Below are 18,753 nucleotides of genomic sequence, written 5' to 3' on the forward strand. Positions count from 1 at the left end.
GTCAGTATATAATCAGAGGGGTCTGTATGTACACAGGGGTCAGTATATGATCAGAGGGGATCTATATGTACACAGGGGTCAGTATATAATCAAAGGGGATCTATGTGTACACAGGGGTCAGTATATAATCAGAGGGGTCTATATGTACACAGGGGTCAGTATATGATCAGAGGGGATCTATATGTACACAGGGGTCAGTATATAATCAAAGGGGATCTATGTGTACACAGGGGTCAGTATATGATCAGAGGGGATTAATATGTACACAGGGGTCAGTGTATAATCAGGGGGGTCTGTATGTACACAGGGGTCAGTATATGATCAGAGGGGATCTATATGTACACAGAGGTCAGTATATAATTAGAGGGGATCTAAATACACAGGGGTCAGTGTATAATCAGGGGGGTCTATATGTACACAGGGGGTTTGTATGTACACAGGGGTCAGTATATGATCAGAGGGGATCTATATGTACACAGGGGTCAGTATATGATCAGAGAGGATCTATATGTACACAGGGGTCAGTATATGATCAGAGGGGATCTATATGTACACAGAGGTCAGTATATAATCAGAGGGGATCTAAATACACAGGGGTCAGTGTATAATCAGGGGGATCTATATGTACACAGGGGGTTTGTATGTACACAGGGGTCAGTATATGATCAGAGGGGATCTGTATGTACACAGGGGTCAGGATATGATCAGAGGGGATCTATATGTACACAGGGGTCAGGATATAATCAGAGGGGTCTATATGTACACAGGGGTCAGTATATGATCAGAGGGGATCTATATGTACACAGGGGTCAGTATATAATCAGAGGGGTCTATATGTACACAGGGGTCAGTATATGATCAGAGGGGATCTATATGTACACAGGGGTCAGTATATAGCAAAAGGGGATCTATGTGTACACAGGAGTCAGTATATGATCAGAGGGGATTTATATGTACAAAGGGGTCAGTGTATAATCAGGGGGGTCTGTATGTACACGGGGGGTCTGTATGTACACAGGGGTCAGTATATAATCAAAGGGGATCTATGTGTACACAGGGGTCAGTATATAATCAGAGGTGTCTATATGTACACAGGGGTCAGTATATGATCAGAGGGGATCTATATGTACACAGGGGTCAGTATATAATCAAAGGGGATCTATGTGTACACAGGGGTCAGTATATAATCAGAGGTGTCTATATGTACACAGGGGTCAGTATATGATCAGAAGGGATCTATGTGTACATAGGGGTCAGTATATGATCAGAGGGGATTTATATGTACACAGGGGTCAGGATATTATCAGAGGGGATCTATATGTACATAGGGGTCAGTATATAATCAAAGGGGATCTATGTGTACACAGGGGTCAGTATATAATCAGAGGGGTCTATATGTACACAGGGGTCAGTATATGATCAAAGGGGATCTATATGTACACAGGGGTCAGTATATAATCAGAGGGGATCTATATGTACACAGGGGTCAGTGTATAATCAGGGGGGTCTATTAGTACACAGGGGGTCTGTATGTACACAGGGGTCAGGATATGATCAGAGGGGATCTTTATGTACACAGGGGTCAGTATATGATCAGAGGGGATCTATATGTACACAGGGGTCAGTATATAATCAGAGGGGTCTATATGTACACAGGGGTCAGTATATGATCAGAGGGGATCTATATGTACACAGGGGTCAGTATATAATCAAAGGGGATCTATGTGTACACAGGGGTCAGTATATGATCAGAGGGGATCTATATGTACACAGAGGTCAGTATATAATCAGAGGGGATCTAAATACACAGGGGTCAGTGTATAATCAGGGGGGTCTATATGTACACAGGGGGTTTGTATGTACACAGGGGTCAGTATATAATCAGAGGGGATCTATATGTACACAGGGGTCAGTATATGATCAGAGGGTATCTATATGTACACAGGGGTCAGTATATGATCAGAGGGGATCTATATGTACACAGAGGTCAGTATATAATCAGAGGGGATCTAAATACACAGGGGTCAGTGTATAATCAGGGGGGTCTATATGTACACAGGGGGTTTGTATGTACACAGGGGTCAGTATATGATCAGAGGGGATCTGTATGTACACAGGGGTCAGGATATGATAAGAGGGGATCTATATGTACACAGGGGTCAGTATATGATCAGAGGGGATCTATATGTACACAGGGGTCAGTATATAATCAGAGGGGTCTATATGTACACAGGGGTCAGTATATGATCAGAGGGGATCTATATGTACACAGGGGTCAGTATATAGTAAAAGGGGATCTATGTGTACACAGGAGTCAGTATATGATCAGAGGGGATTTATATGTACACAGGGGTCAGTGTATAATCAGGGGGGTCTATATGTACACGGGGGGTCTGTATGTACACAGGGGTCAGTGTATAATCACGGGGGTCAATATGTACACGGGGGGGTCTGTATGTACACAGGGGTCAGTATATGATCAGAGGGGATCTATATGTACACAGAGGTTAGTATATAATCAGGGGATCTATATATAGACAGGGGTCAGTGTATAATTAGGGGGGTCTATATGTACACAGGGGGTCTGTATGTACATAGGGGTCAGTGTATGATCAAAGGGGATCTATATGTACACAGGGGTCAGTATATAACCAGAGGGGATCTATATGTACGCAGGGGTCAGTATAAAATCAGAGGGGTCTGTATGTACACAGGGGTCAGTATATGATCAGAGGGGATCTATATGTACACAGGGGTCAGTATATAATCAAAGGGGATCTATGTGTACACAGGGGTCAGTATATAATCAGAGGGGTCTATATGTACACAGGGGTCAGTATATGATCAGAGGGGATCTATATGTACACAGGGGTCAGTATATAATCAAAGGGGATCTATGTGTACACAGGGGTCAGTATATGATCAGAGGGGATTAATATGTACACAGGGGTCAGTGTATAATCAGGGGGGTCTGTATGTACACAGGGGTCAGTATATGATCAGAGGGGATCTATATGTACACAGAGGTCAGTATATAATTAGAGGGGATCTAAATACACAGGGGTCAGTGTATAATCAGGGGGGTCTATATGTACACAGGGGGTTTGTATGTACACAGGGGTCAGTATATGATCAGAGGGGATCTATATGTACACAGGGGTCAGTATATGATCAGAGAGGATCTATATGTACACAGGGGTCAGTATATGATCAGAGGGGATCTATATGTACACAGAGGTCAGTATATAATCAGAGGGGATCTAAATACACAGGGGTCAGTGTATAATCAGGGGGATCTATATGTACACAGGGGGTTTGTATGTACACAGGGGTCAGTATATGATCAGAGGGGATCTGTATGTACACAGGGGTCAGGATATGATCAGAGGGGATCTATATGTACACAGGGGTCAGGATATAATCAGAGGGGTCTATATGTACACAGGGGTCAGTATATGATCAGAGGGGATCTATATGTACACAGGGGTCAGTATATAATCAGAGGGGTCTATATGTACACAGGGGTCAGTATATGATCAGAGGGGATCTATATGTACACAGGGGTCAGTATATAGCAAAAGGGGATCTATGTGTACACAGGAGTCAGTATATGATCAGAGGGGATTTATATGTACAAAGGGGTCAGTGTATAATCAGGGGGGTCTGTATGTACACGGGGGGTCTGTATGTACACAGGGGTCAGTATATAATCAAAGGGGATCTATGTGTACACAGGGGTCAGTATATAATCAGAGGTGTCTATATGTACACAGGGGTCAGTATATGATCAGAGGGGATCTATATGTACACAGGGGTCAGTATATAATCAAAGGGGATCTATGTGTACACAGGGGTCAGTATATAATCAGAGGTGTCTATATGTACACAGGGGTCAGTATATGATCAGAAGGGATCTATGTGTACATAGGGGTCAGTATATGATCAGAGGGGATTTATATGTACACAGGGGTCAGGATATTATCAGAGGGGATCTATATGTACATAGGGGTCAGTATATAATCAAAGGGGATCTATGTGTACACAGGGGTCAGTATATAATCAGAGGGGTCTATATGTACACAGGGGTCAGTATATGATCAAAGGGGATCTATATGTACACAGGGGTCAGTATATAATCAGAGGGGATCTATATGTACACAGGGGTCAGTGTATAATCAGGGGGGTCTATTAGTACACAGGGGGTCTGTATGTACACAGGGGTCAGGATATGATCAGAGGGGATCTTTATGTACACAGGGGTCAGTATATGATCAGAGGGGATCTATATGTACACAGGGGTCAGTATATAATCAGAGGGGTCTATATGTACACAGGGGTCAGTATATGATCAGAGGGGATCTATATGTACACAGGGGTCAGTATATAATCAAAGGGGATCTATGTGTACACAGGGGTCAGTATATGATCAGAGGGGATCTATATGTACACAGAGGTCAGTATATAATCAGAGGGGATCTAAATACACAGGGGTCAGTGTATAATCAGGGGGGTCTATATGTACACAGGGGGTTTGTATGTACACAGGGGTCAGTATATAATCAGAGGGGATCTATATGTACACAGGGGTCAGTATATGATCAGAGGGTATCTATATGTACACAGGGGTCAGTATATGATCAGAGGGGATCTATATGTACACAGAGGTCAGTATATAATCAGAGGGGATCTAAATACACAGGGGTCAGTGTATAATCAGGGGGGTCTATATGTACACAGGGGGTTTGTATGTACACAGGGGTCAGTATATGATCAGAGGGGATCTGTATGTACACAGGGGTCAGGATATGATAAGAGGGGATCTATATGTACACAGGGGTCAGTATATGATCAGAGGGGATCTATATGTACACAGGGGTCAGTATATAATCAGAGGGGTCTATATGTACACAGGGGTCAGTATATGATCAGAGGGGATCTATATGTACACAGGGGTCAGTATATAGTAAAAGGGGATCTATGTGTACACAGGAGTCAGTATATGATCAGAGGGGATTTATATGTACACAGGGGTCAGTGTATAATCAGGGGGGTCTATATGTACACGGGGGGTCTGTATGTACACAGGGGTCAGTGTATAATCACGGGGGTCAATATGTACACGGGGGGGTCTGTATGTACACAGGGGTCAGTATATGATCAGAGGGGATCTATATGTACACAGAGGTTAGTATATAATCAGGGGATCTATATATAGACAGGGGTCAGTGTATAATTAGGGGGGTCTATATGTACACAGGGGGTCTGTATGTACATAGGGGTCAGTGTATGATCAAAGGGGATCTATATGTACACAGGGGTCAGTATATAACCAGAGGGGATCTATATGTACGCAGGGGTCAGTATAAAATCAGAGGGGATCTATATGTACACAGGGGTCAGTATATAATCAAAGGGGATCTATGTGTACACAGGGGTCAGTATATAATCAGAGGTGTCTATATGTACACAGGGGTCAGTATATGATCAGAAGGGATCTATGTGTACACAGGGGTCAGTATATGATCAGAGGGGATTTATATGTACACAGGGGTCAGGATATGATCAGAGGGGATCTATATGTACACAGGGGTCAGTATATAATCAAAGGGGATCTATGTGTACACAGGGGTCAGTATATAAACAGAGGGGTCTATATGTACACAGGGGTCAGTATATGATCAGAGGGGATCTATATGTACACAGGGGTCAGTATATATTCAGAGGGGATCTATATGTACACAGGGGTCAGTGTATAATCAGAAGGGATCTATATGTACACAGGGGTCAGTATATAATCAGAGGGGATCTATAAGTACACAGGGGTCAGTGTATAATCAGAAGGGATCTATATGTACACAGGGGTCAGTATATAATCAGAGGGGATCTATATGTACACAGGGGTCAGTGTATAATCAGAAGGGATCTATATGTAGACAGGGGTTAGTATATAATCAGAGGGGATCTGTATGTACACAGGGGTCAGTATATGATCAGAGGGGATCTATATGTACACAGGGGTCAGTATATAATCAGAGGGGATCTATATGTACACAGGGGTCAGTGTATAATCAGAAGGGATCTATATGTACACAGGGGTCAGTATATAGTCAGAGGGGATCTATATGTACACAGGGGTCAGTGTATAATCAGAGGGAATCTAGATGTACACAGGGGTCAGTATATAATCAGAGGGGATCTAGATGTACACAGGGGTCAGTGTATAATCAGAGGGGATCTAGATGTACACAGGGGTCAGTATATAATCAGAGGGATCTATATGTACACAGGGGTCAGTGTATAATCAGAGAGGATCTATATGTACACAGGGGTCAGTATATTATCAGAGGGGATCTATATGTACACAGGGGTCAGTGTATAATCAGAGGGGATCTAGATGTACACAGGGTTCAGTATATAATCAGAGGGGATCTATATGTACACAGGGGTCAGTGTATAATCAGAGAGGATCTATATGTACACAGGGGTCAGTATATAATCAGAGGGGATTTATGTGTACACAGGGGTCAGTATATAATCCGAGAAATCTATATGTACACAGGGGTCAGTGTATAATCAGGGGGATCTATATGTACACAGGGTCAGTATATGATCAGAGGAGATCTATATGTACACAGGGGTCAGTGTATAATCAGGGGGATCTATATGTACACAGAGGTCAGTATATAATCAGAGGGGATCTATATGTACACAGGGGTCAGTATATAATCAGAGGGGTCTATATGTACATAGGGGTCAGTATATGATCAGAGGGGATCTATCTGTACACAGGGGTCAGTATATAATCAGAGGGGATCTGTATGTACACAGGGGTCAGTATATAATCAGAGGGGATCTATATGTACACAGGGGTCAGTGTATAATCAGGGGGGTCTATATGTACACAGGGGGTCTGTATATGATCAGAGAGGATCTATATGTACACAGGGGTCAGTATATAATCAGAGGGGATCTATATGTACACAGGGGTCAGTGTATAATCAGGGGGTCTATATGTACACAGGGGGTCTGTATGTACACAGCGGTCAGTATATGATCAGAGGGGATCTATATGTACACAGGGGTCAGTATATAATCAAAGGGGATCTATGTGTACACAGGGGTCAGTATATAATCAGAGGGGTCTATATGTACACAGGGGTCAGTATATGATCAGAGGGGATCTATATGTACACAGGGGTCAGTATATAATCAAAGGGGATCTATGTGTACACAGGGGTCAGTATATGATCAGAGGGGATTAATATGTACACAGGGGTCAGTGTATAATCAGGGGGTTTGTATGTACACAGAGGTCAGTATATGATCAGAGGGGATCTAAATACACAGGGGTCAGTGTATAATCAGGGGGGTCTATATGTACACAGGGGGTTTGTATGTACACAGGGGTCAGTATATGATCAGAGGGGATCTATATGTACACAGGGGTCAGTATATGATCAGAGAGGATCTATATGTACACAGGCGTCAGTATATGATCAGAGGGGATCTATATGTACACAGAGGTCAGTATATAATCAGAGGGGATCTAAATACACAGGGGTCAGTGTATAATCAGGGGGGTCTATATGTACACAGGGGGTTTGTATGTACACAGGGGTCAGTATATGATCAGAGGGAATCTGTATGTACACAGGGGTCAGGATATGATAAGAGGGGATCTATATGTACACAGGGGTCAGTATATGATCAGAGGGGATCTATATGTACACAGGGGTCAGTATATAATCAGAGGGGATCTAGATGTACACAGGGGTCAGTATATAATCAGAGGGGATCTATATGTACACAGGGGTCAGTGTATAACCAGAGAGGATCTATATGTACACAGGGGTCAGTATATAATCAGAGGGGATTTATGTGTACACAGGGGTCAGTATATAATCAGAGGGATCTATATGTACACAGGGGTCAGTGTATAATCAGGGGGATCTATATGTACACAGGGTCAGTATATGATCAGAGGAGATCTATATGTACACAGGGGTCAGTATATAATCAGAGGAGATCTATATGTACACAGGGGTCAGTATATAATCAGAGGGGATCTATATGTACACAGGGGTCAGTATAAGAGGGGATCTATATGTACACAGGGGTCAGTATATAATCAGAGGGGATCTATATGTACACAGGGGTCAGTATATAATCAGAGGGGATCTATATGTACACAGGGGGTCAGTTTATAATCAGAGGGGATCTATATGTACACAGGGGACAGTATATAATCAGAGGGATCTATATGTACACAGAGGTCAGTATATAATCAGAGGCTGATCTATATGTACACAGGGGTCAGTATATGATCAGAGGGGATCTATATGTACACAGGGGTCAGTATATGATCAGAGGGGATCTATATGTACACAGGGGTCAGTATATAATCAGAGGGGATCTATATATACACAGGGGTCAGTATATAATCAGAGGATCTGTATGTACACAGGGGTCAGTATATATTCAGAGGGGATCTATATGTACACAGGGGATCTATATGTACACAGGGGATCTATATGTACACAGGGGATCTATATGTACACAGGGGTCAGTGTATAATCAGAAGGGATCTATATGTACACAGGGGTCAGTATATAATCAGAGGGGATCTATATGTACACAGGGGTCAGTGTATAATCAGAAGGGATCTATATGTAGACAGGGGTTAGTATATAATCAGAGGGGATCTGTATGTACACAGGGGTCAGTATATGATCAGAGGGGATCTATATGTACACAGGGGTCAGTATATAATCAGAGGGGATCTATATGTACACAGGGGTCAGTGTATAATCAGAAGGGATCTATATGTACACAGGGGTCAGTATATAGTCAGAGGGGATCTATATGTACACAGGGGTCAGTGTATAATCAGAGGGGATCTAGATGTACACAGAGGTCAGTATATAATCAGAGGGGATCTAGATGTACACAGGGGTCAGTGTATAATCAGAGGGGATCTAGATGTACACAGGGGTCAGTATATAACCAGAGGGATCTATATGTACACAGGGGTCAGTGTATAATCAGAGAGGATCTATATGTACACAGGGGTCAGTATATTATCAAAGGGGATCTATATGTACACAGGGGTCAGTGTATAATCAGAGGGGATCTATATGTACACAGAGGTCAGTATATAATCAGAGGGGATCTATATGTACACATGGGTCAGTATATAATCAGAGGGGTCTATATGTACTAAGGGGTCAGTATATGATCAGAGGGGATCTATCTGTACACAGGGGTCAGTATATAATCAGAGGGGATATGTATGTACACAGGGGTCAGCATATAATCAGAGGGGATCTATATGTACACAGGGGTCAGTGTATAATCAGGGGGGTCTATATGTACACAGGGGGTCTGTATATGATCAGAGGGGATCTATATGTACACAGGGGTCAGTATATAATCAAAGGGGATCTATGTGTACACAGGGGTCAGTATATAATCAGAGAGGTCTATATGTACACAGGGGTCAGTATATGATCAGAGGGGATCTATATGTACACAGGGGTCAGTATATGATCAGAGGGGATCTATATGTACACAGGGGTCAGTATATAATCAGAGGGGTCTGTATGTACACAGGGGTCAGTATATGATCAGAGGGGATCTATATGTACACAGGGGTCAGTATATAATCAAAGGGGATCTATGTGTACACAGGGGTCAGTATATAATCAGAGGGGTCTATATGTACACAGGGGTCAGTATATGATCAGAGGGGATCTATATGTACACAGGGGTCAGTATATAATCAAAGGGGATCTATGTGTACACAGGGGTCAGTATATGATCAGAGGGGATTAATATGTACACAGGGGTCAGTGTATAATCAGGGGGGTCTGTATGTACACAGGGGTCAGTATATGATCAGAGGGGATCTATATGTACACAGAGGTCAGTATATAATTAGAGGGGATCTAAATACACAGGGGTCAGTGTATAATCAGGGGGGTCTATATGTACACAGGGGGTTTGTATGTACACAGGGGTCAGTATATGATCAGAGGGGATCTATATGTACACAGGGGTCAGTATATGATCAGAGAGGATCTATATGTACACAGGGGTCAGTATATGATCAGAGGGGATCTATATGTACACAGAGGTCAGTATATAATCAGAGGGGATCTAAATACACAGGGGTCAGTGTATAATCAGGGGGATCTATATGTACACAGGGGGTTTGTATGTACACAGGGGTCAGTATATGATCAGAGGGGATCTGTATGTACACAGGGGTCAGGATATGATCAGAGGGGATCTATATGTACACAGGGGTCAGGATATAATCAGAGGGGTCTATATGTACACAGGGGTCAGTATATGATCAGAGGGGATCTATATGTACACAGGGGTCAGTATATAATCAGAGGGGTCTATATGTACACAGGGGTCAGTATATGATCAGAGGGGATCTATATGTACACAGGGGTCAGTATATAGCAAAAGGGGATCTATGTGTACACAGGAGTCAGTATATGATCAGAGGGGATTTATATGTACAAAGGGGTCAGTGTATAATCAGGGGGGTCTGTATGTACACGGGGGGTCTGTATGTACACAGGGGTCAGTATATAATCAAAGGGGATCTATGTGTACACAGGGGTCAGTATATAATCAGAGGTGTCTATATGTACACAGGGGTCAGTATATGATCAGAGGGGATCTATATGTACACAGGGGTCAGTATATAATCAAAGGGGATCTATGTGTACACAGGGGTCAGTATATAATCAGAGGGGATCTATATGTACACAGGGGTCAGTATATGATCAGAAGGGATCTATGTGTACACAGGGGTCAGTATATGATCAGAGGGGATTTATATGTACACAGGGGTCAGGATATGATCAGAGGGGATCTATATGTACATAGGGGTCAGTATATAATCAAAGGGGATCTATGTGTACACAGGGGTCAGTATATAATCAGAGGGGTCTATATGTACACAGGGGTCAGTATATGATCAGAGGGGATCTATATGTACACAGGGGTCAGTGTATAATCAGGGGGGTCTATAAGTACACAGGGGGTCTGTATGTACACAGGGGTCAGGATATGATCAGAGGGGATCTTTATGTACACAGGGGTCAGTATATGATCAGAGGGGATCTATATGTACACAGGGGTCAGTATATAATCAGAGGGGTCTATATGTACACAGGGGTCAGTATATGATCAGAGGGGATCTATATGTACACAGGGGTCAGTATATAATCAAAGGGGATCTATGTGTACACAGGGGTCAGTATATGATCAGAGGGGATCTATATGTACACAGAGGTCAGTATATAATCAGAGGGGATCTAAATACACAGGGGTCAGTGTATAATCAGGGGGGTCTATATGTACACAGGGGGTTTGTATGTACACAGGGGTCAGTATATAATCAGAGGGGATCTATATGTACACAGGGGTCAGTATATGATCAGAGGGTATCTATATGTACACAGGGGTCAGTATATGATCAGAGGGGATCTATATGTACACAGAGGTCAGTATATAATCAGAGGGGATCTAAATACACAGGGGTCAGTGTATAATCAGGGGGGTCTATATGTACACAGGGGGTTTGTATGTACACAGGGGTCAGTATATGATAAGAGGGGATCTATATGTACACAGGGGTCAGTATATGATCAGAGGGGATCTATATGTACACAGGGGTCAGTATATAATCAGAGGGGTCTATATGTACACAGGGGTCAGTATATGATCAGAGGGGATCTATATGTACACAGGGGTCAGTATATAGTAAAAGGGGATCTATGTGTACACAGGAGTCAGTATATGATCAGAGGGGATTTATATGTACACAGGGGTCAGTGTATAATCAGGGGGGTCTATATGTACACGGGGGGTCTGTATGTACACAGGGGTCAGTGTATAATCACGGGGGTCAATATGTACACGGGGGGGTCTGTATGTACACAGGGGTCAGTATATGATCAGAGGGGATCTATATGTACACAGAGGTTAGTATATAATCAGAGGGGATCTATATATAGACAGGGGTCAGTGTATAATTAGGGGGGTCTATATGTACACAGGGGGTCTGTATGTACATAGGGGTCAGTGTATGATCAAAGGGGATCTATATGTACACAGGGGTCAGTATATAACCAGAGGGGATCTATATGTACGCAGGGGTCAGTATAAAATCAGAGGGGATCTATATGTACACAGGGGTCAGTATATAATCAAAGGGGATCTATGTGTACACAGGGGTCAGTATATAATCAGAGGTGTCTATATGTACACAGGGGTCAGTATATGATCAGAAGGGATCTATGTGTACACAGGGGTCAGTATATGATCAGAGGGGATTTATATGTACACAGGGGTCAGGATATGATCAGAGGGGATCTATATGTACACAGGGGTCAGTATATAATCAAAGGGGATCTATGTGTACACAGGGGTCAGTATATAAACACAGGGGTCTATATGTACACAGGGGTCAGTATATGATCAGAGGGGATCTATATGTACACAGGGGTAAGTATATAATCAAAGGGGATCTATGTGTACACAGGGGTCAGTATATGATCAGAGGGGATTTATATGTACACAGGGGTCAGTATATAATCAGAGGGGTCTATATGTACACAGGGGTCAGTATATAATCACAGGGGATCTATATGTACACAGGAGTCAGTATATAATCAGAGGGGTCTATATGTACACAGGGGTCAGTATATAATCAGAGGGGTCTATATGTACACAGGGGTCAGTATATAATCACAGGGGATCTATATGTACACAGGAGTCAGTATATAATCAGGGGGGTCTATATGTACACAGGGGGTCTGTATGTACACAGGGGTCAGGATATGATCAGAGGGGATCTATATGTACACAGGGGTCAGTATATGATCAGAGGGGATTTATATGTACACAGGGGTCAGTATATAATCAGAGGGGATCTAGATGTACACAGGGGTCAGTATATTATCAGAGGGGTCTATATGTACACAGGGGTCAGTATATGATCAGAGGGGATCTATATGTACACAGGGGTCAGTATATAATCAAAGGGGATCAATATGTACACAGGGGTCAGTATATGATCAGAGGGGATCTGTATGTACACCGGGGTCAGTATATAATTAGAGGGGTCTATATGTACACAGGGGGTCAGTATATAATCAGAGAGGATCGGTATGTACACAGGGGTCAGTATATAATCAGAGGGGATCTGTATGTACACAGGGGTCAGTATATAAACAGAGGGGATCTCTATGTACACAGGGGTCAGTATATAATCAGAGGGGTCTGTATGTACACAGGGGTCAGTATATAATCACAGGGGATCTATATGTACACAGGAGTCAGTATATAATCAGAGGGGTCTATATGTACACAGGGGTCAGTATATAATCAGAGGGAATCTTTATGTACACAGGGGTCAGTATATAATCAGAGGGGATCTATATGTACACAGGGGTCAGTATATAATCAGAGGGGTCTATATGTACACAGGGGTCAGTATATAATCAGAGGGGATCTATATGTACACAGGGGTCAGTATATAATCAGAGGGGATCTGTATGTACACATGGGTCAGTATATATTCAGAGGGGATCTATATGTACACAGGGGTCAGTATATAATCAAAGGGGATCTATGTGTACACAGGGGTCAGTATATAATCAGAGGTGTCTATATGTACACAGGGGTCAGTATATGATCAGAAGGGATCTATGTGTACACAGGGGTCAGTATATGATCAGAGGGGATTTATATGTACACAGGGGTCAGGATATGATCAGAGGGGATCTATATGTACACAGGGGTCAGTATATAATCAAAGGGGATCTATGTGTACACAGGGGTCAGTATATAAACAGAGAAGTCTATATGTACACAGGGGTCAGTATATGATCAGAGGGGATCTATATGTACACAGGGGTCAGTATATAATCAGAGGGGTCTATATGTACACAGGGGTCAGTATATGATCAGAGGGGATCTATATGTACACAGGGGTCAGTATATAATCAGAGGGGATCTATGTGTACACAGGGGTCAGTATATGATCAGAGGGGATTTATATGTACACAGGGGTCAGTATATAATCAGAGGGGTCTATATGTACACAGGGGTCAGTATATGATCAGAGGGGATCTATATGTACACAGGGGTCAGTATATAATCAGAGGGGATCTATATGTACACAGGGGTCAGTGTATAATCAGGGGGGTCTATATGTACACAGGGGGTCTGTATGTACACAGGGGTCAGGATATGATCAGAGGGGATCTATATGTACACAGGGGTCAGTATATGATCAGAGGGGATTTATATGTACACAGGGGTCAGTATATAATCAGAGGGGATCTAGATGTACACAGGGGTCAGTATATTATCAGAGGGGTCTATATGTACACAGGGGTCAGTATATGATCAGAGGGGATCTATATGTACACAGGGGTCAGTATATAATCAAAGGGGATCAATATGTACACAGGGGTCAATATATGATCAGAGGGGATCTGTATGTACACCGGGGTCAGTATATAATTAGAGGGGTCTATATGTACACAGGGGGTCAGTATATAATCAGAGAGGATCGGTATGTACACAGGGGTCAGTATATAATCAAAGGGGATCTGTATGTACACAGGGGTCAGTATATAAACAGAGGGGATCTCTATGTACACAGGGGTCAGTATATAATCAGAGGGGTCTATATGTACACAGGGGTCAGTATATAATCACAGGGGATCTATATGTACACAGGAGTCAGTATATAATCAGAGGGGTCTATATGTACACAGGGGTCAGTATATAATCAGAGGGAATCTATATGTACACAGGGGTCAGTATATAATCAGAGGGGATCTATATGTACACAGGGGTCAGTATATAATCAGAGGGGTCTATATGTACACAGGGGTCAGTATATAATCAGAGGGGATCTATATGTACACAGGGGTCAGTATATAATCAGAGGGGATCTGTATGTACACAGGGGTCAGTATATATTCAGAGGGGATCTATATGTACACAGGGGTCAGTATATAATCAAAGGGGATCAATATGTACACAGGGGTCAGTATATAATCAGAGGGGATCTATATGTACACAGGGGTCAGTATATAATCAGAGGGGATCTATATGTACACAGGGGTCAGTATATAACCAGAGGGGTCTATATGTACACAGGGGTCAGTATATAACCAGAGGGGTCTATATGTACACAGGGGTCAGTATATAACCAGAGGGGATCGGTATGTACACAGGGGTCAGTATATAATCAGAGGGGATCTATATGTACACAGGGAGTCAGTATATGATCAGAGGGGTCTATATGTACACAGGGGTCAGTATATGATCAGAGGGGATCTGTATGTACACAGGGGTCAGTATATAATCAGAGGGGATCTATATGTACACAGGGGTCAGTATATGATCAGAGGGGATCTATATGTACACAGGGGTCAGTATATAATCAGAGGGGTCTATATGTACACAGGGGTCAGTATATAATCAGAGGGGTCTATATGTACACAGGGGTCAGTATATAATCAGAGGGGTCTATATGTACACAGGGGTCAGTATATAATCAGAGGAGATCTATATGTACACAGGGGTCAGTATATAATCAGGGGGATCTATATGTACACAGGGGTCAGTATATAATCAGAGGGGATCTATGTGTACACAGGGGTCAGTATATAATCAGGGGGTCTATATGTACACAGGGGTCAGTATATAATCAGAGGGGATCTATGTGTACACAGGGGTCAGTATATAACCAGAGGGGTCTATATGTACACAGGGAGTCAGTATATGATCAGAGGGGTCTATATGTACACAGGGGTCAGTATATTATCAGAGGGCTCTATATGTACACAGGGGTCAGTATATAATCAGAGGGGATCTATATGTACACAGGGGTCAGTATATAATCAGAGGGGTCTATATGTACACAGGGGTCAGTATATAATCAGAGGGGATATATATGTACACAGGGGTCAGTATATGATCAGAGGGGATCTATATGTACACAGGGGTCAGTATATAATCAGAGGGGTCTATATGTACACAGGGGTCAGTATATAATCAGAGGGGTCTATATGTACACAGGGGTCAGTATATAATCAGAGGGGTCTATATGTACACAGGGGTCAGTATATAATCAGAGGGGATCTATATGTGCAGAGGGGTCAGTATATAATCAGGGGGATCTATATGTACACAGGGGTCAGTATATAATCAGAGGGATCTATGTGTACACAGGGGTCAGTATAGAATCAGGGGGTCTATATGTACACAGGGGTCAGTATATAATCAGAGGGGATCTATGTGTACACAGGGGTCAGTATATAACCAGAGGGGTCTATATGTACACAGGGGTCAGTATATTATCAGAGGGGTCTATATGTACACAGGGGTCAGTATATAATTAGAGGGGATCTATATGTACACAGGGGTCAGTATATAATCAGGGGGATCTATATGTACACAGGGGTCAGTATATAATCAGAGGGGATCTACGTGTACACAGGGGTCAGTATAGAATCAGGGGGTCTATATGTACACAGGGGTCAGAATATAATCAGAGGGGATCTATGTGTACACAGGGGTCAGTATATAACCAGAGGGGTCTATATGTACACAGGGGTCAGTATATTATCAGAGGGGTCTATATGTACACAGGGGTCAGCATATAATCAGAGGGGATCTATATGTACACAGGGGTCAGTATATAATCAGGGGGATCTATATGTACACAGGGGTCAGTATATAATCAGAGGGGATCTATGTGTACACAGGGGTCAGTATATAATCAGGGGGTCTATATGTACACAGGGGTCAGTATATAATCAGAGGGGGTCTATGTGTACACAGGGGTCAGTATATAACCAGAGGGGTCTATATGTACACAGGGGTCAGTGTATAATCAGAGGGGATCTATATGTACACAGAGGTCAGTATATAATCAGAGGGGATCTATGTGTACACAGGGGTCAGTGTATAATCAGGGGGGTCTATATGTACACAGGGGTCAGTGTATAATCAGGGGGGTCTATATGTACACAGGGGGTCAGTATATAATCAGAGGGGTCTATATGTACACAGGGGTCAGTATATAATCAGAGGGGATCTATATGTACACAGGAGTCAGTATATAATCAGAGGGGATCTATGTGTACACAGGGGTCAGTATATAATCAGAGGGGTCTATATGTACACAGGGGTCAGTATAGAATCAGGGGGTCTATATGTACACAGGGGTCAGTATATAATCAGAGGGGATCATATATACAGAGACGTTAGACGTATATACACTGTATTTCTAGCATTGTAGACTGTCTGTACACGGGGGGAGGTCTCATCTCCTGCAGTCTCACCTTCCCCTGCTCTCGGCCGTCTCTCGCTCCGGGGTCTCTGTACTCCCGGTCTCTGGACGTGTCCTCTGTCTCCTCCTCTTCCTCCTCTTCCTCCTCTTCTCTCCTCCCCGGACTGTCCGGCAGGAACAAATCTCTCCAGCTCCGGACACAGCACAGGACGTCTCTACTGTGGAGTACGGGGTCTCCCCCTCTAGCCCCTGATCTCCGCTGGGGGATCTGTATGTACACAGGGGTCAGTATATAATCAGAGGGGATCTGTATGTACACAGGGGTCAGTATATAATCAGAGGGGATCTGTATGTACACGGGGGTCAGTATATAATCAGAGGGGATCTATATGTACACAGGGGTCAGTATATAATCAGAGGGGATCTGTATGTACACGGGGGTCAGTATATAATCAGAGGGGATCTGTATGTACACAGGGGTCAGTATATAATCAGAGGGGTCTATATGTACACAGGGGACAGTATATAATCAGAGGGGATCTATATGTACACAGGGGTCAGTATATGATCAGAGGGGATCTATATGTACATAGGGGTCAGTATATGATCAGAGGGGATCTGTATGTACTCAGGGGTCAGTATATGATCAGAGGGGATCTGTATGTACTCAGGGGTCAGTATATGATCAGAGGGGATCTATATGTACACAGGGGTCAGTATATGATCAGAGGGGATCTGTATGTACTCAGGGGTCAGTATATGATCAGAGGGGTCTATATGTACACAGGGGTCAGTATATGATCAGAGGGGATCTGTATGTACTCAGGGGTCAGTATATGATCAGAGGGGATCTATATGTACACAGGGGTCAGTATATGATCAGAGGGGATCTATATGTACACAGGGGTCAGTATATTATCAGAGGGGATCTATATGTACACAGGGGTCAGTATATAATCAGAGGGGATCTATATGTACACAGGGGTCCGTATATAATCAGAGGGGATCTGTATGTACACAGGGGTCAGTATATAATCAGAGGGGATCTATATGTACACAGGGGTCAGTATATAATCAGAGGGGTCTATATGTACACAGGGGTCAGTATATAATCAGAGGGGTCTATATGTACACAGGGGTCAGTATATAATCAGAGGGGATCTGTATGTACACAGGGGTCAGTATATAATGAGAGGGGATCTATATGTACACAGGGGTCAGTATATAATCAGAGGGGATCTGTATGTACACAGGAGTCAGTATATAATCAGAGGGGATCTGTATGTACACAGGGGTCAGTATATGATCAGAGGGATCTATATGTACACAGGGGTCAGTATATAATCAGAGGGGATCTATATGTACACAGGGGTCAGTATATTATCAGAGCGGATCTATATGTACCCAGGGGTCAGTAT

At 43.1% G+C, this 18,753-nt stretch overlaps 1 protein-coding gene across 1 annotated transcript in view; it reads right to left on the minus strand.

Moving 5' to 3' along the window:
• LOC141162675 (ras-related protein Rab-35-like) overlaps positions 1-17,529 on the minus strand; it is a 57,309-nt gene extending 39,780 nt beyond the window's left edge. The window contains exon 1 of the mRNA XM_073649029.1: positions 17,388-17,529. The gene's annotated coding sequence lies outside the window, so the exon portion shown is untranslated. The remainder of the gene's footprint in view (positions 1-17,387) is intronic.
• Between the last annotated feature and the right edge of the window lie 1,224 nt (positions 17,530-18,753).

The sequence above is a fragment of the Phyllobates terribilis genome, unplaced genomic scaffold (genome assembly GCF_046119375.1).
Source record: "Phyllobates terribilis strain yellow unplaced genomic scaffold, ASM4611937v1 Scaffold_9__5_contigs__length_417890890, whole genome shotgun sequence".
Classification (NCBI taxonomy): Eukaryota; Metazoa; Chordata; class Amphibia; order Anura; family Dendrobatidae; genus Phyllobates; species Phyllobates terribilis.